Source organism: Hibiscus syriacus, unplaced genomic scaffold (genome assembly GCF_006381635.1).
Source record: "Hibiscus syriacus cultivar Baekdansim isolate YM2019G1 unplaced genomic scaffold, ASM638163v2 tig00111440_pilon, whole genome shotgun sequence".
NCBI lineage: Eukaryota > Viridiplantae > Streptophyta > Magnoliopsida > Malvales > Malvaceae > Hibiscus > Hibiscus syriacus.
In genome coordinates this window covers 849,848-860,966 of record NW_024063094.1, presented here as the reverse complement: position 1 = coordinate 860,966, position 11,119 = coordinate 849,848, and positions in this window count along the sequence as shown.

Below are 11,119 nucleotides of genomic sequence, written 5' to 3'. Positions count from 1 at the left end.
CACATAACTATTTAAGTGGTTTCAATCAAGCCACTTGTCATTAGCATTTAACGGAAGTATTGACGCGGTAGTTAACAAAATTGGTATAATTACACATTTGGTCCTTAATACTTATACATTCAATCAATTTGATCTTAATTTTAATTTAGTTTATTAAAAAACCCTTCAATTTGGTGTTGACACATGTCAATTATGACATAGGACACAAGCAAATATTGACATGTGTTTCCTCCTAATTGAAGGATTTGAGAATCAAATGTATAATTATATTAATTTTGTTAATTGTCACGTCAATACTAGTTATGTGGTCATATTGCCAAAATTGAAAGTATGATGATCATATCGACACCAACTCCATAGTTAAGTGGACACTTGAGTAGTTTATCATATATTCTATAGTGTTATAGGAGCATGTGATTCAAATTCGGTCAAAAATAGACTTAATACAACAAAAGAATTAGGGACAAGAGGAATTATGGAGGAATTAAAGTTGATTCGAGTTAGTCGAATTGACAAGTCATATTTCATCATCTAAACTTTATTTGAAACTTTTTAAGTCGATTCAAATCAAATTTTCAAATTGAATCAAGTTTTACTCGCCCCTAACTTTAACTTTTTTTAATTGACCCCTAACTTCAACTTTAATTACATCCAGATAGATAAAGAGATAAAAAATTATCTTAGTTCAAACTATCAAAGCTTAAAAGAGATCGATCAACTAGTCACAAGCGAAGTAGTAAATGACTTGTGTTAATCAAGTCTTCACAAGCACTAGGCCCCCTATTTAAACCTAGAAAAAAAACATGTTTACAATATATATCAGTACAATACAATATAAATATGTTCATCAATGGAGTCTGAGTTTCATTAGCCTGTTGAGATGGTTGACCACTTTGATCCAGTTATTCAATATCTTCATCTCGAGAGTTGTTTGTTTCTTTGTTTTGGCTAGCTATTACTCTCTCTCTCTCTCTCAGCTTCCCTATACTTATACAAGTACCTCACGATGGCCTCGACATAGTTGTCAAGCCTTAGAGCGCTCAACGCCTAACATACATCGTCTCTGTTCATTGTCTTCTGATTCTCCTTCCGACACTTGTTGGATGCCTCGCTCGTCACGAAGCTTATGAACTCGATTGCACACTCTTGCATTATTTGTTTAGCCTCAGATTAAAAGCTTGGCACTAGGTGTTGCGAAATACGGCTATCGGATAGAGCAAAATCGCAACTGATAATTTGAGAAAATAAAAATGAAGATAAATAAGACACAAATTTTACGTGGAAAACCCCTAAATAATATAGGGTAAAATCCACGGGCAACGGTAGAAGAATTTCACTATGAGAAAATAGAAATTACAACTGCTCTCGATCTACCAAGGAGAAAATAATCATAATTCTTTCTTGATAAAAAGGAGAAAACAACTCTCAAGAAACTCTCTAAATTCTCTAGTATTGGAAGAAAGCTAGAATGATTTAGGATGATTTTGAAGCTAAATGGGTTAGGGTATTTATAGTTGAAGTTTAAGGAGTAATCTTGTAAATACCCTAAAGTTCAGGGACTAAAAACAATTTTTCCATGTAAAATATTCAACAAAAACTGCACCTAATTCGGTGCATACCATTACGTTTTTCAAAGTTGTACTTTCGGTGCAACTTGTATTTTCAACAATCTCCCGCTTGAAGATTTGATTGGAACAATCATATCTTCACACCATTCTTTCTACCTTGTACCATCATGTTGCTTACGTTTCTGACAGGCCACAAGAGGATCAACACCAAGTAAATTTATCAACATTGATAGCATTCGTCATGAAATTTGCTATGTTGTCTTTGGTATGGATCTTCTGCATATATACCGTCACTTTTTCCACCTTTTCACGAATGAAATGGTACTGAACTTGTATGTATTTTGTCCTTGAATGAAATGTTGGATTCCTTGCTAGATGTGAGGCGCTTTGACTGTCATAAAACATAGAGACATACTCTTGATTGTGTCCAAGCTCCTCCAATAGCATCTTCAACCAAATTGCTTCTTTACTGGCTTGTGTAACTGCTACATATTCTGCTTCTGTTGTGGATATAGTCACAACTGACTGCAATTTTGAAACCTAGCTTGTAGCTCCACCAACAACTTTGAACACATATTCTGTTGTAGATTTACTTTTATCCAAATCCCTTGCATAGTCAGAATCAACATACCCATTGATAAGTAAATTTGATCCTCCATAATATAATGCAACATTTGAGGTCCCTTTGATGTATTTTAGGATCCTCTTTAATGTATTCCAATGCTCTTTACCTGGATTCGCCATGTACCGACTAACCACTCCCACTGCTTGTGAAATGTCTAGTCTTGTGCATATCATAGCGAAATATTAAACTTCCCACTGTTGATGCATACGACACTCGAGAAATCTTCATCCTTACTTCTTCACTGCTAGGACTCATACTAGAGGATAATTTGAAGTTAATAGGAAGAGGGGTAAAAATTGGCTTACAATATTACATGTTGAATCGTGACAAGATCATTTTCAAGTAATTCTTTTGTGAAAGCCAAATATTCCTATTACTTCTGTCTCGGTGAATTTGCATCCCTAGAATCTTGTTTGCTGATCTCAAGTCCTTCATTTCAAATTCCCTAGCCAGTTGTGCCTTCAATCCTTTAATATGATCTTTGTTGGGTCTTGCAACCAACATGTCATCCACATACAACAGCAATATAAAAAAATCGTTATCATCAAACCTCTTGAAATAAGTAAAAGGGTCTGCGTTAAGTCTGTTGTATCCAAGGCACATAATGAAAGAATCAAATCTCTTATACCAACACCTCGACATCTGCTTTAGACCGTACAAAGATTTGTTCAACTTGTAAACCAAGTTTTGTTTTCTTTTTCTTCAAAACCTTCAGGTTGGAGCATATAAATTTCTTCTTCAAGATTTCCATGAAGAAAAGTTGTTTTAACATCTAGCTACTCTAGATGTAAGTTCAATATAGCACATATTGCCAAGACTACTCGAACTATTGTTAGTCAACCACAGGAGAAAATATTTCATTGAAATCAATATATTCTTTTTGAGCATATCCTTTGACCACCAGTCTTGCACGGTACCTCTCCACTTGATCATCACCATTTCGCTTGATTTTGAAGACCCATTTTTTACCAATTGGCTTACTTCCTTGTGGTAGTAGCACAAGGTCCCATGTATTATTTTTATGAAGGGCTTCAATTTCTTCTTACATCGCCATCATCCATAGTGAAGCATCTGATTTGTTTATTGCCTCATGGTAAGTTGATGGCTCATCGTCTTATGTTAAAAGATAATATGCAATATTTCATTCTATAACATAATCTAAGTGCCAATTGGGGCATCTTCTCACACGATCTGATTGACGAGTTGTTGGAGCTTCAGAACTCTCTGTTTCTTGTTCATCATGTGTTGGTTTTGCTTCAGAAGAATCTCCTTGTTCAAACTCTTTTTCCACATGTATCTGTGTAGTCTCTAACTTTTCAACGCTATCATCATCTTCTTTTCTTTGTAGTTTATCTTCTACAAAGATAGCATCCTTGCTTATGATCACTTTACGGGTATTGGGATCCCACAAGCGATACCCCTTTACACCATCAGCATACCCCAAGAATTTGCATTTCCTGGATTTTGGATCAAACTTTGAATTTTATTGGGAGTTGTACATCACATACACAATACTTCCAAATACATGGAGGTTTGAATAATCAGTTGATTTACCAGTCCACATCTCCATTGGTGTCTTCAGCTCTATTACAGTTTATGGAGCTCAATTCACCAAATATCAGGCGGTATTGACTGCTTCTACCCAAAATGATTTTTCTAGGCCTGCAGCCCTCAACGTTTCTCTTGTTCTTTCTAACAAGGTTTTGTTCATCCGCTCTGCCACTCCATTTTGTTGATGAGTATTTGCCACTGTGAACTGTCTTTTGATGTCTTCTTTCCTGCAAAAGTCATCAAATTCTTTACTTGTGTATTCTCCTCCATTATCTATTCTAAAACACTTGATCTTATTTCTAGAATCAAGTTCCACCCGCGCTTTGAAGTTTTTGAAAGTTGAAAACACATCTGACTTCTTCTTAATAGGGTACACCTAACATCTCATGGAGTAGTCATCAATAAATGAGACAAAGTATTTTGCTCCACCTAGGGATATAACTGGTGCTTGCCATACGTCAGAGTGAACTAATTCTAGAATTTGATGTGTTGAATTTCAATCGGTGTTACTTACTTGTTATGCAATGCTCACACAAAGTAAGTGATACCTTTGTTAAGCCTGGAAGTAGCTTTTGCTCCACAAGGAATTTTATTCCTTGTTCTGACATGTGTCCAAGTTTTTGATGTCATAGCATTGCAGAATCTGAACTACATGAGGCAACAAAGGCTTCTACTTCTAGCAAAGTTTCTCCCTTCAACATGTACAAGTTTGTTGCTATCTTTTCGCCTTTCATCATCACAAACGCTCCATGGAACACCTTCATGATTCATTTTCGTGTTTCAATCTTGCTTGCATTATTATCCAACAATCCGTAGGATAATAAATTTTTCTTCAGGTCTTTCACGTGCCGCACATCTCGAACAACTTTAATTGTCCATCATACATCTTCAATTTGAAGGTTCTCACGCTAACATTCTCTAAGGCATGATCATTACAACTATACACAGATCCTCCTGAGACAGGTTTATAATGATGGAACCATTCTCTTCTTGAGATCATATGATATGTTGCTCCTGAATCAATGAGCCATATATCTGCAAATCTCTTTCTGCCTTCCACGGTGGTTGACGCTTCACAATATAGAGCATCTCCATCATCTGAAGTGTTTGCGGTATTGCCTTGTGGATTGGAATTTTTGCCTAGATTCCAACAATCCTATTGTACATCTTAAAGATGTAAGCTAAGAAAATAAAGTGTTCAATGTGTTTAAGTGCAACGATGTGGCCTCGTACAGTTTGGTAAGATGATCCCATATCTCCTTATATGTCTTCTTTTCCTCGATACTTGGCAATACTTCATCTGCTAATGCTAGATGAAAGTTTTTCATAGTATTCCCGTCCATTTTGATCCATTTGTTGTCATCTATGAAATCTACCGGCCTTTCACTGATAGTTGCTAGACAACCGTCTTTACTCAGGATGGCCTTCATCTTCAATTTACACAATGAGAAATTTCTCGCATTGAACTTTTCAATATCAAATTTCGTTTCCATAGCTTCTATTTCGGATAGCTCCCACTATTTCACTTCGTGAATAATTCTCTGGAACCTTCAAAGAATGGGTAATACCTTCATACTTTCTTAAGTTGGAGGATCCACCTTTTGATGGCAACCACAAAGACAATAAGTAGATATTACACACTCTAATTTGGCGCTGATACCAATTATTACGGAATACAACTATCAGATAGAGCAAAATCGCAACTGATAATTTGAGAAAATAAAAATGAAGATAAAGAAGACACAAATTTTACGTGGAAAACCTCTAAATAATATAGGGTAAAAACCATGGACAACGGTAGAAGAATTTCACTATGAGAAATAGGAATTACATCTGCTCTCGATCTACCAATGAGAAAACAATGACAATTCTCTCTTGATAAAAAGGAGAAAATAACTCTCAAGAAACTCTCTAAATTCTCTAGTATTGGGAGAAAGCTAGAATGATTTGGGATGTATTTGAAGCTAAATGGGTTAGGGTATTTATAGTTTAAGCTTAAGGACTAATCTTGTAAATACCCTAAAGTCCATAGATTAAAAAACAATTTTCCCATGTAAAATATTCAACAAAAACTACACCTAATTCGGTGCCTATCATTCCCTTTTTCAAAGTTGTACTTTCGGTGTAACTTGTATTTTCAACAATGAGTGGCAGGATTTGCTTCATGATCCGACCCACGTTGGCTATTGGCAGCAATCGATTTTGTTCTTCACCCTTTTTTAGTAACTTTTGATCCTAAGCTTAGATACGTACCTCTTTATATTACACAAGCTTTCTATATATATCATTTGTATGAATTACGGATTTTATTATATTGATCATTCACGTGATATCCAATTGATTAACATCGAACAATTGATTTAAATTTTGAGGATATACATTATTTTTTAATCTAAAACGTATCGAATTTGATGTAAGTTGTTTGATCAAACATTTTATATATATATACTTTTATACATAGTGAAAAATGAAATGTAACAAAATGAATTTTGAGATGAATTTTTATAGGATTATTTCAATTATTGGTCCCCTCCACCCACTATCCCCATAAATTTCTGAAAACGTACCCTACCCTGATAATCTGGGTTTGTATTGCCTTTTTGTGGTATCCAAGTATACTCTCTTTAGCTTAAAATATTGTTTGTCTTACTTGAAACAAGTGGTGGAGATTCATGCACGTCTGTATATTTTAGAATCGAGAGGACATAGTTTGAAGATAATAGGGTTTTAGTGTTTGATTACCTCATTGTCACTTTATTTGTCTGCAAATTACAACAGAGTGTTCATTTCCGTCCCTTGAAGTTATAACATGAGTAGGGGTTAATAAAATTCGACTAGACTCAAATAATTGATTTTTTTTTCAATTTCAAGTTATTCGAGTTATTTGAGTCAATTTGAATTATAATTTGGTTTTCGAGTTCAAGTCAAGTTGAAATTTCAAAATTTTGAGTAACTCAAAAAACTGAAAATTTAGATGAGTATTTTGATAGATTTGCGATTTGGTCCCTAATTTCCTATTCCTTCAATTCCTCCTTTATTTTAACTCAAATTTTCATCAAATTTGAACCACATGCTCCTAAACCATCATAGAATATATATGTATTTTCAATTCAAATTTTGATAATAATTTTTTTATTTTTTTCAATTCAGCCCCTCAATTTGCATGATTTCCGTATTTCTTCAATTCATCGTTCATTTTAAGTATGTTTTGACCAAATTTAAACTACATGCTCCCCTACCACTATAGAATACATATGTAACTTCAATCTTATTTTTTTTACTATAAATATACTCTATTTTTTTTAATTTAGTCCTTTAACTTTACATTTTACTCAATTTAGTCTTTTGAGTACAATTGTTTACAAATTCTTTTTTCACATCAATTGTTTGACTCTTTATTCTCTCGCCAATCTTTTATACTCAAAACACCTTCTTTGAAATATAATATTGTAAATATATTTTATAATTTTAGATTGTATGTGATGATATATTAAATAACATTGTAATGTGAAAATAATATGAAGAAATATATATATCTTATATAGTCAGAGAAAGTAAAAAAAAAATAGAATAAATCTGTATTATAAAACTATAAATAATTACAATTAAAATTGTATAGAAACTCAAATAACTCGACTAGAACAACTCGACTCGACTCGAAATTTTTTAAAGTCAACTTCAAGTTGTAAAATACGACTCGTCAACTTGAATAACTCAAAATTTTTAACTCGATTCGACTTGACTCGATAGAATGCTCACCCCTAAACATGATGGCATAATCACTCCATTTATAGAAACATCATTGTTTTGATGTGTAACATCCCCAACCCATATCCGACCCGGATACGAGTCCTAGATGTCACATTGACTTGTCAAAACATTTACTTTTATAAAAGAATAAAATTTCTAACTTTTATTAAAACAAAATGCATAATTCATACCATTTAGATAAAAAAGTTTACAAACTTATCAGAGCTGATACAATTCAAACCTTTTATTTACATGCCAACTACTTTCTTATAACAAAATACATATTATTCATATACTTTTCTGATATGATATTTATAAAGGAGAAGCTGACCTGCCTTGCCTTGTCTATCATTGCTTTGCTCCTCTTTTTGCTTCTCGAAACCTACGTGTGAAACACTCACACGCTAAGTTGATGACTTAGTGAGGCATTAAACTTATAAAGGTAATTCTAACTGCTTAACCATACATGAACATGTCATACAATTCTATCACCCAAAACAACATAACATTACATATAATCAAATGTACACATATACATATCTTGTCAAATTCATCAATAACCTCATTTCATTATCAATATTATATTCATTCATATCTTTTAGTTATATATTCTTATACTTAAAATTCTTAACTATCATACGATTCATTTAACCAAACAACATATTTCATATCACAAAGCATATACATCACATATATGGTATTTATTATTATCCTTTTATTAGCCCATTTACACATGTGAGAACTAAAGATATGTGAGTACATAAAGTTTGTGCACATATGCTGTCACCATAACTCGTATAAAGGTCCACTGAGTGGCATGTGAAATTTGTCCCAAATGACCTCTGTATATGTCCCGAAGGACCTCTGTATATGTCCCGAAAGACCTGTGTCATTATGTCCCAAAGGACCTGTGTAACCATTGACTATTGGCATGCCAACTATACCTCTAGATCTCATGACACATAACATGGGCATTATCATTTATACTTATCACATAACTTGTATCACATATCATATACATATAGTCACGTAGATCACTTTTCGCATAGCTTATATCAACTTCTTATGTCATTCCATATTTCCTGTTATATTGTTTATATCTTATTCTTATGTCTTCTACATATATTCACATGTTCATATATTCAACCATTTCATCACACACATATATATACTCATTTCCTTTCACATGTAGTCTCATAACTTATCCCTATATATATCATATAACATTCTCATAGCTCATAGTTATATAACATATTACATATACTTGTATTCACATAATTTATATTCTTCTTTTCATAATCACATATGTCCAGTTTAATAACATATATCATATATGTATATAATAACTTATATCATATCCTATAGTTTATGCTTCAATCTCTTATATTCACATAAATCACGTAACTTATGCCATACTTATTCACATTTATCACTTCTATTATTTCATTTGTAGACTAATTTAATCTATTTATTTAATTCAATTCCATATAATTCCTATAAGCTTCTCATATGGCTCTCTCTCTCTATATATATAATATAATCCATATGTCACAATTTTATTAAACACATTAATTTTCCCAATATAGAGTATCTTATATGTTCGTATCATCCCTTACGTTCAATTCTCCTAATTGATATACTATTCTTATCATCATATATGTCACTTTTATTTAGCTTATCTTACTTCTCATTTAACCATATAATTCTATTATACTAGTTTACATAAATAATCACATATCTCATGTAGTACATCGATCACACGACTCATACAATAACATGTCAACACATATACTCATGCACACATACAAATCATAACAAATACATGCTTGCATTCATGAATTCATACACTTTAATATGGAAATAGACTCATCGCAAGTTTTATTTCCATAAAACTTCATATATCTAATAGTAAGCACTCACATGGCCTCATTAATCAATACCGATCTATTATCTCTTTCTCGATGACTACTACTTGGTTGACTTGTCCGGACTTTGCTCTCGATCATTATCTACACGAATATACAATCTAATAAATATCGGAATTCTAATTACTTACAAAGGTTCTTACTATTTCAATCTAATCAAAGCACTAATCTCTAATTTCCCGCTCAAGTAGTATCGGTACTACAAGAACAATACCGATACCCCTATGCTTGTAGTATCGATACCCTTCCACGGTATCGATACCCTAATTCGATTTTGCTATCCTTATTTCAAAATGGTATTGATGCTTGCTAGATGGTATCGATACCCTCAATATCAATATTGTTCCTTTGGTATCGATACTCTATGAACAATTATATGAATTTATGCCTTATGGTATCGATACTCATTCAACCAGTATCGATACTCAAACACCAATTATTACTCATTTTCTCTTTGAAGTATCGATACTTGATGAACATTACTGATACCCCTTGCCCATAATTCATTTATCTTACCCAAAAATCGTACCAAACTCACTTAAATTTTCTACCATAACCTCATTTTAGTCCTTTATGCTTAACTACACTTATTCTAACCAACTTAGATCACTTTAACTCATCCTAATATCCAATATTTCATCTACATACTTTAATTCAACAATCAAACCAATAAATCAACATGTTCCAAATTCATTTCTAACACTTTGAATTTCTTATTTCAACTTATGACAAGACAAATTTAACTTCCAAATCCATCTACTCCTTATTTTTCAATAATTCACTTAAAAACTCCTTTTACTTAATCTATCATAACTTGTTCATCTTTGAGTTTTTACTTATCTTTAAACTTCCTTAAGCTCTCTTATTATCCCAAGAATCAAAACCCATCATAAAATTAAGAAATAGTCAACGTGTAAGAAACTCACCTTTTAAATGAGGTCACAGGTAGGGCTGTAAAAAGCTGACCCGACCTGTAAAACTGACTGAAACCGACTCGAGTCAAAACTGTTTTTGACATGCACTGTGGTGATCTGAAACCGACTCGAGTCGGAACTGGTATTGACCTGAACCCGATTTGGACCTGGAAATTATGGATCTGAACTCGACCTGCATCCGACCTGAGAACGATCTGAACCCGAATTGAACCGAAAATATGATACCCGAACTGCATCCGACTGATATGAACCTGAACCCAAGATTGACCTGGTAAATAACTGGTATTACCCGACCTGTTTTCAACCTGACATGTTTTCAACATGACCTATTTTTAACCTAACCTGTAAATGATCCGACTTGTTAATGACCTGATCTGATATTTATCTGACTTATATATTACTATGGAAATCTTATAAATTATCAATTTTTTAACTTATGATGTAATTAAAATATTAATATGATTACTTTTTATATGTTATAATAAAATATTTATTATGATAATTATATTAATAAATAGACCTATTATATAAAATTATTTAATAAAATTAATAAAATTATTTAAATTATTTAAATGTAAATTAGATAAAACACTATTAATAATGGAATGGAAAATTAATATAGTTTAATTTATATAAAGAAAAAATAATATTAATAATAAAAGTATTTATTATGTAATATATATTAATGGTTTACATTAATAATATAAATAATTTTGGCAATAAAATAATAATTAATTTGATAATAAATAAATATTAGTATGAAAC